This window comes from Pristiophorus japonicus, chromosome 23, assembly GCF_044704955.1.
Source record: "Pristiophorus japonicus isolate sPriJap1 chromosome 23, sPriJap1.hap1, whole genome shotgun sequence".
Classification (NCBI taxonomy): Eukaryota; Metazoa; Chordata; class Chondrichthyes; family Pristiophoridae; genus Pristiophorus; species Pristiophorus japonicus.
The window spans coordinates 25,498,549-25,515,612 of NC_091999.1; the positions used below are offsets into that span (position 1 = coordinate 25,498,549).

Below are 17,064 nucleotides of genomic sequence, written 5' to 3' on the forward strand. Positions count from 1 at the left end.
ACATCCCAGAGCATTACTCGAAAAAGAATAGGAGAGTTGCCCCCGTGTCAATATTACTAAAAATGTTCGTAAATGCTCACTGAAAAACGATGTGTATGTGTGTGTCTGTGGGAGTGGGGTTGAATCCAGATTCTCGCAGAGACAGAATCCAGATTGTGACAGGACCAGGATGGCCGCGTGGTTAAGGCGGTGGCTTTAAAATTCAATGGACTTTTCCCGCGTGGGTTTGTACCCCACTCCTGGTATCTCTTTAATTTAACACGGATTTCCTCCCATTCCGATCAGTGATACCGGATTTTCATCTGTTGAATCTGCAATTTTCTGTACCTATGTGACACTCTGAGCCGATAATGAAATGAAATTGTGAAATGTATCTGTGTCGCTCGGTCTCTGCCTCTCTCTCTCTTTCGAGAGCTGTGTATGCATTTGTATGTTTGAGTCTTTGTCTCAATCTATCTGTCCCTGTTTCTCGATTTGTCTCTGTCTCTCAATCTGTCTCTTTCTCACGGTGTCCACGTCTGTCCCAATGGGATTCTCTCAGACTCTTTGTCTGACTGGCTCTCTCTTTCCCATCATTTCTGTCTGACCATGTCTTTGCCTGCCTCTGTTCGTCCCTGTCTCTAACCTGATAAGTATTTCCATCATTTTCATTTTTTGTCTCTATCTCTCTCTCGCTATCTGTCTCTCTCCTTGTCACTGTCTTTATCATTGTCTTTCTCTCACTCTTTCCCTCTCTTTCTTTATAAATCACACACACACATCTCTGTATATGTTTTATTTGAGTCTTTTTCTCACTCAGTCTGCCTCAGACTCATACTTTCTGTCTCTCGTTGTCTCTATCTCGTTGTCTGTCTCTCCCTGTTTGTCGGTTTGTCTCTGTCTCTCAATACGTCGGTCGGCTTCTCATGGTGTCCAGTTCTGTTCACATCTCGATTCCAGGTCTGACAGAGCCACTATCTGTCAGTTCCTCGTTAGTATAGTGGTGAGTATCCCTGCCTGTCATGCGGGAGACTGGGGTTCAATTCGCCGACGAGGAGGCAGTTGTTTCAAATATGCCAAGTTTTACTTTTGTTTCTTGGGATCGACTCATGTTAAAAAGTTCCAGAGTATATAGAACATTAAAAATACAGCAAGATCAGATTGCTTCTTCCAGATTTTTAGCAAACGGAGACTGTTTCAGGATTCTGTGGCCGTCTGCTGCACAGAAATGGATGACTGAGTTTTATCTGAGTAACATTTAAAGAGGCAGCGGACCAGTAGTTGTGGCCGAGTGTGTAAGACGATGGACTGAAAATCCATTGGGGTTTCCCCGTGCAGATTTGATTCCGGCCGACTGCGTTTCTCAGCATGTTTCATTCTGTTTGATAATTTAACCAGGTTCATGCAAAACTGATTCTGTGATAGATGGAACAAAAGCCAGCCAAAGTAGCGACAATGAACCTGCCTGTCTATCCATCTATTTGTATAAGGCACTCTGTGTATATCTTGATCTGGGTGTCATGGTACATCAGTCATTGAAAGTTGGCACGCAGGTGCAGCAGGCGGTGAAGCAGGCAAATGGCATGTTCGCCTTCATAGCTGGGTGATTTGAGTACAGGAGCAGGGAGGTCTGACTGCAGTTGTGCAGAGCCTTGGTGGGGTCACACCTGGAATATTGTGTTTAGTTTTGTTCTCACAATCTGAGGAAGGACGTCCTTGCTATTGAGGGAGTACAGCGAAGATTCACCAGCTTGATTCCCGGGATGGCAGGACTGACATATGAGGAGAGACTGGATCAACTGGGCTGGTATCCACTGGAGTTTAGAAGAATGAGAGGCGCTCCCATAGAAATATATAAAATTCTGACGAGATTGGACAGGTTAAAGGCGGGTAGAATGTTCCCATTGCTGTGGAATTCGAGAACCAAGGGTGACAGTGTAAGAGTAAGTGGTAAGGTATTTAGGACCGAAATGAGGAGAAACTTCTTCACTCTGGCATTCTCTACCGCAGAAAGTTGTTGAGGCCAGATCATTAGATATATTCAAAACGGAGTTAGCTATGGCCCTTACGGCTAAAGGGATCAAGGGGTATGGAGAGAAAGCAGGAAAGGGGTACTGAGGTTGAATGATCAGCCATGATCTTATTGAATGATGGTGCAGGCTCGAAGGGCCGAATGGCCTACTCCTGCAACTAATTTATTTGTTTCTATGTTTCTATGTTGATGCGTGTATATTTTTGGTTATTGTGTGTGTGTGTGTCTGTGTATGTCTGTCTGTATGCATGTCTCTGTGTATGTGCAACTGTCTATGGAAATCATCACCATGAATTTGGTGCGTCCTGGAAATTTTAAAAAGCATCGGGAAAATAATACGGTTGTGATCTTTGGTATCGGCTTTTTTTCAGTGGCTCCATTCTCGACTGAATCAGGAGGTTGTGTGTGTCAGTCGCACTCCTGAGACTTGAGCACGTCATCTTGGCTGACACTCAAATGCAGTGCTTGGGGAATTTTGCATTGTTGAAGCTGTTGACATTCGGATGAAATGTTAAATTGAAGCTTCATCTGCACCCTCGGGTGGATGTGAAAGATCCCATAGCCTTCTCATGGTGTCCAGTTCTATTCACAGCTCGAATATTGCTTTGACAAAACCCATGCGCATCAATTCCTCGTGGGAAAGTGGTGAATATCCCCATCTGTCACACGGGAGACCACGGTTCAATTCCCTAACGGGGAGGCTGCATTTTACAAAAGGCAGAATTTTGCTTCTGTTTCTTGGTATAGATTCATATTAAAAAGTTCCAGAGCAATATAGAGCAGCAAAAATACAGCCTCTTCCAGATTTTTAGCAAACGGTGACTTTTTCACTATTCTGTGGCCGTCTGCTGCACAGAGATGGATGGTTGAGTTTTAACTGAGTAACATTAAAAAAGGCAGCGAGCCAGTAGTCGTGGCCCATTGGTTAAGGCCATAGACTAAAAATCCATTCGGGTTTCCCCGCACAGATTTGAATCCTGCCGACTCCGTTTCTCAACATATTTCATTCTGTTTGACAATTTAACCAGGTCCCTGCAAAACTGATTCTGAGATAGACGGAACAACGTCCCACACCTTTCAATGCTGCCGCTATTTTCTTTCTTTCATTAATCTGCAATATTCACGATACATACGGATAGAAAATCGCAAAAATCAGCCAAAGTTGCGACAGTGATTCAGCCTGTCTATCCCTCGAGATGTCTAAGGCATCTGTGCATGTCCGTTGGTGCTTGTAAATTTTTGTGTGTGTGTCTCTGTGTCTGTCTATCTGTAAAAATGTCTATGTGTATGTGCAACTGTCTGTGGAAATCATCACCATGAATTTGGTATGTCCTGGAACTTAAAAAAAAGCCTTGGGAAAGTAATATGGCTGTGAACTTTTGTCTCAGCTTTGGTTCAGTGGCAGCATTCTTGAATGAATCATGAGTTTGTGTGTTCAAGTCGCACTCCTGAGACTTGAGCATATAATCTTGGCTAACACTCAACTGCAGCATTTGGGAAATTTTGCATTGTTGAAACTGTTGACTTTCGGATGAAATGTTAAATTGAAGCTCCGTCTGCGCACTCAGGTGGTTGTGAGAGGTCCCAGAGCATTACTCGAAAAAGAATAGGAGAGTTGCCCCCGTGTCCATATTCCGAAAAATGTTCGGAAATGCTCCCTGAAACCCGATGTGTTTGTGTGTGTCTGTGGAGGTGGAGTTGAAGCCCAGATTCTCACATAGACAGAATCCAATCGCTGACGGCACCAGGATGGCCGAGTGGTTAAGGTGTTGTGCTTAAGATCCAATGGGGTTGTACCTGCGTGGGTTTAAACCCCACTCCTGGTAATTACTTAATTAAACAGTGATTTCTCCCATTCTGCTCAGTGATAACTGATTTTCATCTGTTGCGTTTGCATTTTTCTGTAGCTCGGTGACAATCTGAGCAGATAATGAAATGAAATTGTGAAATGTATCTGTATCGCTCAGTCTCTGCCTCTTGCTCTGTCTTTAGAGAGCTGTGTATGTGTTTGAGTCTTTGTCTCTCTCAGTCTGCCTCTCTCTGATTCACTCTGTCTGTCCCTGTTTCTCTGTTTGTCTCTGTCTCTCAATCTGTCTCCTTCACACGGTATCCAGTTCTGTTCCAATGGGATTCTGTCATACTGTCTGTCTGACTCTCTCGTTCTTTCCCATCATCTCTGTCTTTGCCTGTCTCTGCTCGTCCCTGTCTCTAACCTGATGAGTATTTCCATCATTTTCTGTTTTTGTCTCGATGTCTCTCTCTCTCTATTTATCTTTCTCTCTATCTGTCTCCCGCTTTGTCTCTCTCCTTGTCCCTGTCTTTCTCTCACTCTTTCCCTCCAACTCTTTATAAATCACACAAACACATCTCTGTATATGTATGTGTTTGAGTCTTTGCCTCACTCAGTCTGACCCTAACTCTCAGTCTCAAACTTTCTGTCTCTCTCTGTCTCTACCTCGCTGTCTGTTTCTCCCTGTTTTGCTGTTTGTCTCTGTCTCTCAATGTGCCTGTCTCTTTCTCACGGTGTCCAGTTGTGTTCCAATGGGATTCTCTCAGTCTCTGTCTGACTGTCTCACTCTTTCCCATCATCTCTGTCTATCTATGTCTCTGCCTGCCTGTCTCTCTTTGCCTGTCGCTGGTAGTTCCTGTCTCTAACCTGCTAAGAATTTCCAACATTTTCTTTTTATTTCTTTGTCTCTCTGTCTATCTGTCGCTCTCACTCCATCTGTCTCTCTCCTTGTCACTTTCTTTATGATTGTCTTTCTCTCACTCTTTCCCTCTTTCTCTTTATAGATCACACACAGATCTCTTTAGATGTATGTGTTTGAGAGTCTTTTTCTCACTCAGTCTGCCTCTCGTTTTCAGTCTCACACTTGCTGTCTCTCGTTGTCTCGATCTCGCTGTCTGTCTCTCCCTGTTTGTCGGTTTGTCTCTGTCTCGCAATGTGTCTGTCGACTTCTCATGGTGTCCAGTTCTATGCACAGCTCGAATATTGCTTTGACAAAATACATGCGCATCAATTCCTCGTGGGAAAGTGGTGAATATCCCCGCCTGTCACACGGGAGACCACGGTTCAATTTCCTAACGGGGAGGCTGCATTTTACAAAAGGCAGAATTTTGCTTCTGTTTCTTGGTATAGATTCATATTAAAAAGTTCCAGAGCAATATAGAGCAGCAAAAATACAGCCTCTTCCAGATTTTTAGCAAACGGTGACTTTTTCACTATTCTGTGGCCGTCTGCTGCACAGAGATGGATGGTTGAGTTTTAACTGAGTAACATTTAAAAAGGCAACGAGCCAGTAGTCGTGGCCCATTGGTTAAGGCCATAGACTAAAAATCCATTCGGGTTTCCCCGCATAGATTTGAATCCTGCCGACTCCGTTTCTCAGCATATTTCATTCTGTTTGATAATTTAACCAGGTCCCTGCAAAACTGATTCTGAGATAGACGGAACAACGTCCCACACCTTTCAATGCCGCCGCTATTTTCTTTCTTTCATTAATCTGCAATATTCACGATACATACGGATAGAAAATCGCAAAAATCAGCCAAAGTTGCGACAGTGATTCAGCCTGTCTATCCCTCGAGATGTCAAAGGCATCTGTGCATGTCCGTTGGTGCGTGTAAATTTTTGTGTGTGTGTCTCTGTGTCTGTCTATCTGTAAAAATTTCTATGTGTATGTGCAACTCTCTGTGGAAATCATCACCATGAATTTGGTATGTCCCGGAACTTAAAAAAAAGACTTGGGAAAGTAATATGGCTGTGAACTTTTGTCTCAGCTTTGGTTCAGTGGCAGCATTCTTGACTGAATCAGGAGTTTGTGTGTTCAAGTCGCACTCCTGAGACTTGAGCATATAACCTTGGCAAACACTCAACTGCAGCATTTGGGGAATTTTGCATTGTTGAAACTGTTGACTTTCGGATGAAATCTTAAATTGAAGCTCCGTCTGCGCACTCGGGTGGTTGTGAGAGGTCCCAGAGCATTGCTTGAAAAAGAATAGGAGAGTTGCCCCCGTATCAATATTCCGAAAAATGTTCGGAAATACTCCCTGAAACCCGATGTGTTTGTGTGTGTCTGTGGAGGTGGAGTTGAAGCCCAGATTCTCACATAGACAGAATCTAATCGCTGACAGCACCAGGATGGCCGAGTGGTTAAGGCGTTGGGCTTAAGATCCAATGGCTTTATACCCGCGTGCGTTCGAATCCCACTCCTGGTAATTACTTAATTAAACAGTGATTTCTCTCATTCTGCTCAGTGATAACTGATTTTCATCTGTTGCATTTGCATTTTTCTGTCGCTCATTGACAATCTGAGCAGATAATAAAATGAAATTGTGAAATGTATCTGTATCGCTCAGTCTCTGCCTCTCGCTCTGTCTTTAGAGAGCTGTATATGTATTTGTGTGTTTGAGTCTTTGTCTCTCTCAGTCTGCCTCTCTCTGATTCACTCTGTCTGTCCCTGTTTCTCTGTTTGTCTCTGTCTCTCAATCTGTCTCCTTCACACGGTATCCAGTTCTGTTCCAATGGGATTCTGTCATACTCTCTATCTGACTGTCTCGTTCTTTTCCATCATCTCTGTCTTTGCCTGTCTCTGCTCGTCCCTGTCTCTAACCTGATGAGTATTTCCATCATTTTCTATTTTTGTCTCGATGTCTCTCTCTCTCTATTTATCTTTCTCTCTATCTGTCTTCCTCTTTGTCTCTCTCCTTGTCCCTGTCTTTCTCTCACTCTTTCCCTCCCTCTCTTTATAAATCAGACAAACACATCTCTGTATATGTATGTGTTTGAGTCTTTGCCTCACTCAGTCTGACCCTAACTCTCAGTCTCAAACTTTCTGTCTCTCTCTGTCTCTACCTCGCTGTCAGTTTCTCCCTGTTTTGCTGTTTGTCTCTGTCGCTCAATGTGCCTGTCTCTTTCTCACGTTGTCCAGTTGTGTTCAAATGGGATTCTCTCAGTCTCTGTCTGACTGTCTCACTCTTTCCCATCATCTCTGTCTATCTATGTCTCTGCCTGCCTGTCTCTCTTTGCCTGTCGCTGGTAGTTCCTGTCTCTAACCTGCTAAGAATTTCCAACATTTTCTTTTTATTTCTTTGTCTCTCTGTCTATCTGTCGCTCTCTCTCTCCATCTGTCTCTCTCCTTGTCACCTTCTTTATGATTGTCTTTCTCTCACTCTTTCCCTCTTTCTCTTTATAGATCACACACACAGATCTCTTTAGATGTATGTGTTTGAGAGTCTTTTTCTCACTCAGTCTGCCTCTCGTTTTCAGTTTCACACTTGCTGTCTCTCGTTGTCTCGATCTCGCTGTCTGTCTCTCCCTGTTTGTCGGTTTGTCTCTGTCTCGCAATGTGTCTGTCGACTTCTAATGGTGTCCAGTTCTATTCACAGCTCGAATATTGCTTTGACAAAACCTATGCGCATCAATTTCTCGTGGGAAAGTGGTGAATATCCCCGCCTGTCACACTGGAGACCACGGTTCAATTCCCTAACGGGGAGGCTGCATTTTACAAAAGGCAGAATTTTGCTTCTGTTTCTTGGTATCGATTCATATTAAAAAGTTCCAGGGCAAGATAGAGCAGCAGAAATACAGCCTCTTCCAGATTTTTAGCAAACGGTGACTTTTTCACTATTCTGTGGCCGTCTGCCGCACAGAGATGGATGGTTGAATTTTAACTGAGTAACATTTAAAAAGGCGGCGAGCCAGTAGTCGTGGCCCATTGGTTAAGGCCAGAGACTAAAAATCCATTCGGGTTTCCGCGCATAGATTTGAATCCTGCCGACTCCGTTTCTCAGCATATTTCATTCTGTTTGACAATTTAACCAGGTCCCTGCAAAACTGATTCTGAGATGGACGGAACAACGTCGCACACCTTTCAATGCCGCCGCTATTTTCTTTCTTTCATTAATCTGCAATATTCACGATACATACGGATAGAAAATCGCAAAAAATCAGCCAAAGTTGCGACAGTGATTCAGCCTGTCTATCCCTCGTGATGTCTAAGGCATTTTTGCATGTCCGTTGGTGCGTGTAAATTTTTGTGTCTATGTCTCTGTGTCTGTCTATCTGTAAAAATGTCTATGTGTATGTGCAACTGTCTGTGGAAATCATCACCATGAATTAGGTATGTCCTGGAACTTAAAAAAAAGACTTGGGAAAGTAATATGGCTGTGAACTTTTGTCTCAGCTTTGTTTCACTCGCAGCATTCTTGACTGAATCAGGAGTTTGTGTGTTCAAGTCGCACTCCTGAGACTTGAGCATATAATCTTGGCTAACACTCAACTGCAGCATTTGGGGAATTTTGCATTGTTGAAACTGTTGACTTTCGGATGAAATGTTAAATTGAAGCTCCGTCTACGCACTCGGGTGGTTGTGAGAGGTCCCAGAGCATTACTCGAAAAAGAATAGGAGAGTTGCCCCCGTGTCAATATTCCGAAAAATGTTCGGAAATGCTCCCTGAAACCCGATGTGTGTGTGTGTGTCTGTGGAGGTGGAGTTGAAGCCCAGATTCTCACATCTCCAGAATCCAATCACTGACGGCACCAGGATGGCCGAGTGGTTAAGGCGTTGGGCTTAAGATCCAATGGGTTTATACCCGCGTGGCTTCGAACCCCACTCCTGGTAATTACTTAATTAAACAGTGATTTCTCCCATTCTGCTCAGTGATAACTGATTTTCATCTGTTGCATTTGCATTTTTCTGCAGCTCGGTGACAATCTGAGCAGATAATGAAATGAAATTGTGAAATGTATCTGTATCGCTCAGTCTCTGCCTCTCGCTCTGTCTTTAGAGAGCTGTATATATATTTATGTGTTGAGTCTTTGTCTCTCTCAGTCTGCCTCTCTCTGATTCACTCTGTCTGTCCCTGTTTCTCTGTTTGTCTCTGTCTCTCAATCTGTCTCCTTCACACGGTATCCAGTTCTGTTCCAATGGGATTCTGTCATACTCTCTGTCTGACTGTCTCGTTCTTTCCAATCATCTCTGTCTTTGCCTGTCTCTGCTCGTCCCTGTCTCTAACCTGATGAGTATTTCCATCATTTTCTGTTGTTGTCTCGATGTCTCTCTCTCTCTATTTATCTTTCTCTCTATCTGTCTCCCTCTTTGTCGCTCTCCTTGTCCCTGTCTTTCTCTCACTCTTTCCCTCCCTCTCTTTATAAATCACACAAACACATCTCTGTATATGTATGTGTTTGAGTCTTTGCCTCACTCAGTCTGACCCTAACTCTCAGTCTCAAACTTTCTGTCTCTCTCTCTCTCTACCTCGCTGTCAGTTTCTCCCTGTTTTGCTGTTTGTCTCTGTCTCTCAATGTGCCTGTCTCTTTCTCACGGTGTCCAGTTGTGTTCCAATGGGATTCTCTCAGTCTCTGTCTGACTGTCTCACTCTTTCCCATCATCTCTGTCTATCTATGTCTCTGCCTGCCTGTCGCTCTTTGCCTGTCGCTGGTAGTTCCTGTCTCTAACCTGCTAAGAATTTCCAACATTTTCTTTTTATTTCTTTGTCTCTCTGTCTAACTGTCGCTCTCTCTCCATCTGTCTCTCTCCTTGTCACTTTCTTTATGATTGACTTTCGCTCACTCTTTCCCTCTTTCTCTTTATAGATCACACACACAGATCTCTTTAGATGTATGTGTTTGAGAGTCTTTTTCTCATTCAGTCTGCCTCTCGTTTTCAGTCTCACACTTGCTGTCTCTCGTTGTCTCGATCTCGCTGTCTGTCTCTCCCTGTTTGTCGGTTTGTCTCTGTCTCGCAATGTGTCTGTCGACTTCTCATGGTGTCCAGTTCTATTCACAGCTCGAATATTGCTTTGACAAAACCCATGCCCATCAATTCCTCGTGGGAAAGTGGTGAATATCCCCGCCTGTCACACGGGAGACCACGTTTCAATTTCCTAACGGGGAGGCTGCATTTTACAAAAGGCAGAATTTTGCTTCTGTTTCTTGGTATAGATTCATGTTAAAAAGTTCCAGAGCAATATAGAGCAGCAAAAATACAGCCTCTTCCAGATTTTTAGCAAACGGTGACTTTTTAACTATTCTGTGGCCGTCTGCTGCACAGAGATGGATGGTTGAGTTTTAACTGAGTAACATTTAAAAAGGCAGCGAGCCAGTAGTCGTGGCCCATTTGTTAAGGCCATAGACTAAAAATCCATTCGGGTTTCCACGCTTAGATTTGAATCCTGCCGACTCCGTTTCTAAGCATATTTCATTCTGTTTGACAATTTAACCAGGTCCCTGCAAAACTGATTCTGAGACAGACGGAACAACGTCCCACACCTTTCAATGCCGCCGCTATTTTCTTTCTTTCATTAATCTGCAATATTCACGATGCATACGGATAGAAAATCGCAAAAATCAGCCAAAGTTGCGACAGTGATTCAGCCTGTCTATCCCTCGAGATGTCTAAGGCATCTGTGCATGTCCGTTGGTGCGTGTAATTTTTTGTGTGTGTGTCTCTGTGTCTGTCTATCTGTAAAAATGTCTATGTGTATGTGCAACTGTCTGTGTAAATCATCACCATGAATTTGGTATGTCCTGGAACTTAAAAAAAAGACTTGGGAAAGTAATATGGCTGTGAACTTTTGTCTCAGCTTTGGTTCAGTGGCAGCATTCTTGACTGAATCAGGAGTTTGTGTGTTCAAGTCGCACTCCTGAGACTTGAGCATATAATCTTGGCTAACACTCAACTGCAGCATTTGGGGAATTTTGCATTGTTGAAACTGTTGAGTTTCGGATGAAATCTTAAATTGAAGCTCCATCTGCGCACTCGGGTGGTTGTTGGAGGTCCCAGAGCATTACTCGAAAAAGAATAGGAGAGTTGCCCCCGTGTCAATGTTCCGAAAAATGTTCGGAAATGCTCCCTGAAACCCGATGTGTTTGTGTGTGTCTGTGGAGGTGGAGTTGAAGCCCAGATTCTCACATAGACAGAATCCAATCGCTGACGGCACCAGGATGGCCGAGTGGTTAAGGCGTTGGGCTTAAGATCCAATGGGTTTATATCCGCGTGGGTTCGAACCCCACTCCTGGTAATTATTAATTAAACAGTGATTTCTCCCATTCTGCTCAGTGATAACTGATTTTCATCTGTTGCATTTGCATTTTTCTGTAGCTCGGTGACAATCTGAGCAGATAATGAAATGAAATTGTGAAATGTATCTGTATCGCTCAGTCTCTGCCTCTTGCTCTGTCTTTAGAGAGCTGTGTATGTGTTTGAGTCTTTGTCTCTCTCAGTCTGCCTCTCTCTGATTCACTCTGTCTGTCCCTGTTTCTCTGTTTGTCTCTGTCTCTCAATCTGTCTCCTTCACACGGTATCCAGTTCTGTTCCAATGGGATTCTGTCATACTCTCTGTCTGACTGTCTCGTTCTTTCCCATCATCTCTGTCTTTGCCTGTCTCTGCTCGTCCCTGTCTCTAACCTGATGAGTATTTCCATCATTTTCTGTTTTTGTCTCGATGTCTCTCTCTCTCTATTTATCTTTCTCTCTATTTGTCTCCCTCTTTGTCTCTCTCCTTGTCCCTGTTTTTCTCTCACTCTTTCCCTCCCTCTCTTTATAAATCACACAAACACATCTCTGTATATGTATGTGTTTGAGTCTTTGCCTCACTCAGTCTGACCCTCCCTCTCAGTCTCAATCTTTCTGTCTCTCTCTGTCTCTACCTCGCTGTCTGTTTCTCCCTGTTTCGCTGTTTGTCTCTGTCTCTCAATGTGCCTGTCTCTTTCTCACGGTGTCCAGTTGTGTTCCAATGGGATTCTCTCAGTCTCTCTGACTGTCTCACTCTTTCCCATCATCTCTGTCTATCTATGTCTCTGCCTGCCTGTCTCTCTTTGCCTGTCGCTGGTAGTTCCTGTCTCTAACCTGCTAAGAATTTCCAACATTTTCTTTTTATTTCTTTGTCTCTCTGTCTATCTGTCGCTCTCACTCCATCTGTCTCTCTCCTTGTCACTTTCTTTATGATTGTCTTTCTCTCACTCTTTCCCTCTTTCTCTTTATAGATCACACACAGATCTCTTTAGATGTATGTGTTTGAGAGTCTTTTTCTCACTCAGTCTGCCTCTCGTTTTCAGTCTCACACTTGCTGTCTCTCGTTGTCTCGATCTCGCTGTCTGTCTCTCCCTGTTTGTCGGTTTGTCTCTGTCTCGCAATGTGTCTGTCGACTTCTCATGGTGTCCAGTTCTATGCACAGCTCGAATATTGCTTTGACAAAACACATGCGCATCAATTCCTCGTGGGAAAGTGGTGAATATCCCCGCCTGTCACACGGGAGACCACGGTTCAATTTCCTAACGGGGAGGCTGCATTTTACAAAAGGCAGAATTTTGCTTCTGTTTCTTGGTATAGATTCATATTAAAAAGTTCCAGAGCAATATAGAGCAGCAAAAATACAGCCTCTTCCAGATTTTTAGCAAACGGTGACTTTTTCACTATTCTGTGGCCGTCTGCTGCACAGAGATGGATGGTTGAGTTTTAACTGAGTAACATTTAAAAAGGCAACGAGCCAGTAGTCGTGGCCCATTGGTTAAGGCCATCGACTAAAAATCCATTCGGGTTTCCCCGCATAGATTTGAATCCTGCCGACTCCGTTTCTCAGCATATTTCATTCTGTTTGATAATTTAACCAGGTCCCTGCAAAACTGATTCTGAGATAGACGGAACAACGTCCCACACCTTTCAATGCCGCCGCTATTTTCTTTCTTTCATTAATCTGCAATATTCACGATGCATACGGATAGAAAATCGCAAAAATCAGCCAAAGTTGCGACAGTGATTCAGCCTGTCTATCCCTCGAGATGTCTAAGGCATCTGTGCATGTCCGTTGGTGCGTGTAAATTTTTGTGTGTGTGTCTCTGTGTCTGTCTATCTGTAAAAATTTCTATGTGTATGTGCAACTCTCTGTGGAAATCATCACCATGAATTTGGTATGTCCCGGAACTTAAAAAAAAGACTTGGGAAAGTAATATGGCTGTGAACTTTTGTCTCAGCTTTGGTTCAGTGGCTGCATTCTTGACTGAATCAGGAGTTTGTGTGTTCAAGTCGCACTCCTGAGACTTGAGCATATAACCTTGGCTAACACTCAACTGCAGCATTTGGGGAATTTTGCATTGTTGAAACTGTTGACTTTCGGATGAAATCTTAAATTGAAGCTCCGTCTGCGCACTCGGGTGGTTGTGAGAGGTCCCAGAGCATTGCTTGAAAAAGAATAGGAGAGTTGCCCCCGTATCAATATTCCGAAAAATGTTCGGAAATACTCCCTGAAACCCGATGTGTTTGTGTGTGTCTGTGGAGGTGGAGTTGAAGCCCAGATTCTCACATAGACAGAATCTAATCGCTGACAGCACCAGGATGGCCGAGTGGTTAAGGCGTTGGGCTTAGGATCAAATGGGTTTATACCCGCGTGGGTTCGAACCCCACTCCTGGTAATTACTTAATTAAACAGTGATTTTTCCCATTCTGCTCAGTGATAACTAATTTTCATCTGTTGCATTTGCATTTTTCTGTAGCTCATTGACCATCTGAGCAGGTAATAAAACGAAATTGTGAAATGTATCTGTATCGCTCAGTCTCTGCCTCTCGCTCTGTCTTTAGAGAGCTGTATATGTATTTGTGTGTTTGAGTCTTTGTCTCTCTCAGTCTGCCTCTCTCTGATTCACTCTGTCTGTCCCTGTTTCTCTGTTTATCTCTGTCTCTCAATCTGTCTCCTTCACACGGTATCCAGTTCTGTTCCAATGGGATTCTGTCATACTCTCTATCTGACTGTCTCGTTCTTTTCCATCATCTCTGTCTTTGCCTGTCTCTGCTCGTCCCTGTCTCTAACCTGATGAGTATTTCCATCATTTTCTATTTTTGTCTCGATGTCTCTCTCTCTCTATTTATCTTTCTCTCTATCTGTCTCCCTCTTTGTCTCTCTCCTTGTCCCTGTCTTTCTCTCACTCTTTCCCTCCCTCTCTTTATAAATCAGACAAACACATCTCTGTATATGTATGTGTTTGAGTCTTTGCCTCACTCAGTCTGACCCTAACTCTCAGTCTCAAACTTTCTGTCTCTCTCTGTCTCTACCTCGCTGTCAGTTTCTCCCTGTTTTGCTGTTTGTCTCTGTCTCTCAATGGTCCTGTCTCTTTCTCACGGTGTCCAGTTGTGTTCAAATGGGATTCTCTCAGTCTCTGTCTGACTGTCTCACTCTTTCCCATCATCTCTGTCTATCTATGTCTCTGCCTGCCTGTCTCTCTTTGCCTGTCGCTGGTAGTTCCTGTCTCTAACCTGCTGATATTCCAACATTTTCTTTTTATTTCTTTGTCTCTCTGTCTATCTGTCGCTCTCTCTCTCCATCTGTCTCTCTCCTTGTCACTTTCTTTATGATTGTCTTTCTCTCACTCTTTCCCTCTTTCTCTTTATAGATCACACACACAGATCTCTTTAGATGTATGTGTTTGAGAGTCTTTTTCTCACTCAGTCTGCCTCTCGTTTTCAGTTTCACACTTGCTGTCTCTCGTTGTCTCGATCTCGCTGTCTGTCTCTCCCTGTTTGTCGGTTTGTCTCTGTCTCGCAATGTGTCTGTCGACTTCTAATGGTGTCCAGTTCTATTCACAGCTCGAATATTGCTTTGACAAAACCCATGCGCATCAATTTCTCGTGGGAAAGTGGTGTATATCCCCGCCTGTCACACTGGAGACCACGGTTCAATTCCCTAACGGGGAGGCTGCATTTTACAAAAGGCAGAATTTTGCTTCTGTTTCTTGGTATCGATTCATATTAAAAAGTTCCAGGGCAAGATAGAGCAGCAGAAATACAGCCTCTTCCAGATTTTTAGCAAACGGTGACTTTTTCACTATTCTGTGGCCGTCTGCCGCACAGAGATGGATGGTTGAATTTTAACTGAGTAACATTTAAAAAGGCGGCGAGCCAGTAGTCGTGGCCCATTGGTTAAGGCCAGAGACTAAAAATCCATTCGGGTTTCCGCGCATAGATTTGAATCCTGCCGACTCCGTTTCTCAGCATATTTCATTCTGTTTGACAATTTAACCAGGTCCCTGCAAAACTGATTCTGAGATGGACGGAACAACGTCGCACACCTTTCAATGCCGCCGCTATTTTCTTTCTTTCATTAATCTGCAATACTCACGATACATACGGATAGAAAATCGCAAAAAATCAGCCAAAGTTGCGACAGTGATTCAGCCTGTCTATCCCTCGTGATGTCTAAGGCATCTTTGCATGTCCGTTGGTGCGTGTAAATTTTTGTGTCTATGTCTCTGTGTCTGTCTATCTGTAAAAATGTCTATGTGTATATGCAACTGTCTGTGGAAATCATCACCATGAATTAGGTATGTCCTGGAACTTAAAAAAAAGACTTGGGAAAGTAATATGGCTGTGAACTTTTGTCTCAGCTTTGTTTCACTAGCAGCATTCTTGACTGAATCAGGAGTTTGTGTGTTCAAGTCGCACTCCTGAGACTTGAGCATATAATCTTGGCTAACACTCAACTGCAGCATTTGGGGAATTTTGCATTGTTGAAACTGTTGACTTTCGGATGAAATGTTAAATTGAAGCTCCGTCTACGCACTCGGGTGGTTGTGAGAGGTCCCAGAGCATTACTCGAAAAAGAATAGGAGAGTTGCCCCCGTGTCAATATTCCGAAAAATGTTCGCAAATACTCCCTGAAACCCGATGTGTGTGTGTGTGTCTGTGGAGGTGGAGTTGAAGCCCAGATTCTCACATCTCCAGAATCCAATCGCTGACGGCACCAGGATGGCCGAGTGGTTAAGGCGTTGGGCTTAAGATCCAATGGGTTTATACCCGCGTGGGTTCGAACCCCACTCCTGGTAGTTACTTAATTAAACAGTGATTTCTCCCATTCTGCTCAGTGATAACTGATTTTCATCTGTTGCATTTGCATTTTTCTGCAGCTCGGTGACAATCTGAGCAGATAATGAAATGAAATTGTGAAATGTATCTGTATCGCTCAGTCTCTGCCTCTCGCTCTGTCTTTAGAGAGCTGTATATATATTTGTGTGTTGAGTCTTTGTCTCTCTCAGTCTGCCTCTCTCTGATTCACTCTGTCTGTCCCTGTTTCTCTGTTTGTCTCTGTCTCTCAATCTGTCTCCTTCACACGGTATCCAGTTCTGTTCCAATGGGATTCTGTCATACTCTCTGTCTGACTGTCTCGTTCTTTCCAATCATCTCTGTCTTTGCCTGTCTCTGCTCGTCCCTGTCTCTAACCTGATGAGTATTTCCATCATTTTCTGTTGTTGTCTCGATGTCTAACTCTCTCTATTTATCTTTCTCTCTATCTGTCTCCCTCTTTGTCGCTCTCCTTGTCCCTGTCTTTCTCTCACTCTTTCCCTCCCTCTCTTTATAAATCACACAAACACATCTCTGTATATGTATGTGTTTGAGTCTTTGCCTCACTCAGTCTGACCCTAACTCTCAGTCTCAAACTTTCTGTCTCTCTCTCTCTCTACCTCGCTGTCAGTTTCTCCCTGTTTTGCTGTTTGTCTCTGTCTCTCAATGTGCCTGTCTCTTTCTCACGGTGTCCAGTTGTGTTCCAATGGGATTCTCTCAGTCTCTGTCTGACTGTCTCACTCTTTCCCATCATCTCTGTCTATCTATGTCTCTGCCTGCCTGTCTCTCTTTGCCTGTCGCTGGTAGTTCCTGTCTCTAACCTGCTGATATTCCAACATTTTCTTTTTATTTCTTTGTCTCTCTGTCTATCTGTCGCTCTCTCTCTCCATCTGTCTCTCTCCTTGTCACTTTCTTTATGATTGACTTTCTCTTACTCTTTCCCTCTTTCTCTTTATAGATCACACACACAGATCTCTTTAGATGTATGTGTTTGAGAGTGTTTTTCTCACTCAGTCTGCCTCTCGTTTTCAGTCTCACACTTGCTGTCTCTCGTTGTCTCGATCTCGCTGTCTGTCTCTCCCTGTTTGTCGGTTTGTCTCTGTCTCCCAATGTGTCTGTCGACTTCTCATGGTGTCCAGTTCTATTCACAGCTCGAATATTGCTTTTGACAAAATCCATGCGCATCAATTCCTCGTGTGAAAGTGGTGAATATCCTCGCCT

The 17,064-nt window shown here is 43.6% G+C and overlaps 1 protein-coding gene and 6 non-coding genes across 7 annotated transcripts in view; all 7 read left to right on the top strand.

The window, feature by feature from the left end:
* The window catches only part of LOC139235447 (probable G-protein coupled receptor 139), a 68,125-nt gene that overhangs the window by 41,477 nt on the left and 9,584 nt on the right, over positions 1–17,064 (top strand). The gene's annotated exons all lie outside the window — the stretch shown is intronic.
* trnal-uaa (transfer RNA leucine (anticodon UAA)) lies at positions 3,755–3,837 on the top strand. The gene has a single exon. It is a non-coding gene; the product is annotated as a tRNA-Leu (tRNA).
* On the top strand, positions 6,147–6,229 carry trnal-uaa (transfer RNA leucine (anticodon UAA)). Its single transcript has one exon. It is a non-coding gene; the product is annotated as a tRNA-Leu (tRNA).
* On the top strand, positions 8,552–8,634 carry trnal-uaa (transfer RNA leucine (anticodon UAA)). Its single transcript has one exon. It is a non-coding gene; the product is annotated as a tRNA-Leu (tRNA).
* trnal-uaa (transfer RNA leucine (anticodon UAA)) lies at positions 10,953–11,035 on the top strand. Its single transcript has one exon. It is a non-coding gene; the product is annotated as a tRNA-Leu (tRNA).
* Positions 13,342–13,424, top strand: trnal-uag (transfer RNA leucine (anticodon UAG)). The gene has a single exon. It is a non-coding gene; the product is annotated as a tRNA-Leu (tRNA).
* Positions 15,745–15,827, top strand: trnal-uaa (transfer RNA leucine (anticodon UAA)). Its single transcript has one exon. It is a non-coding gene; the product is annotated as a tRNA-Leu (tRNA).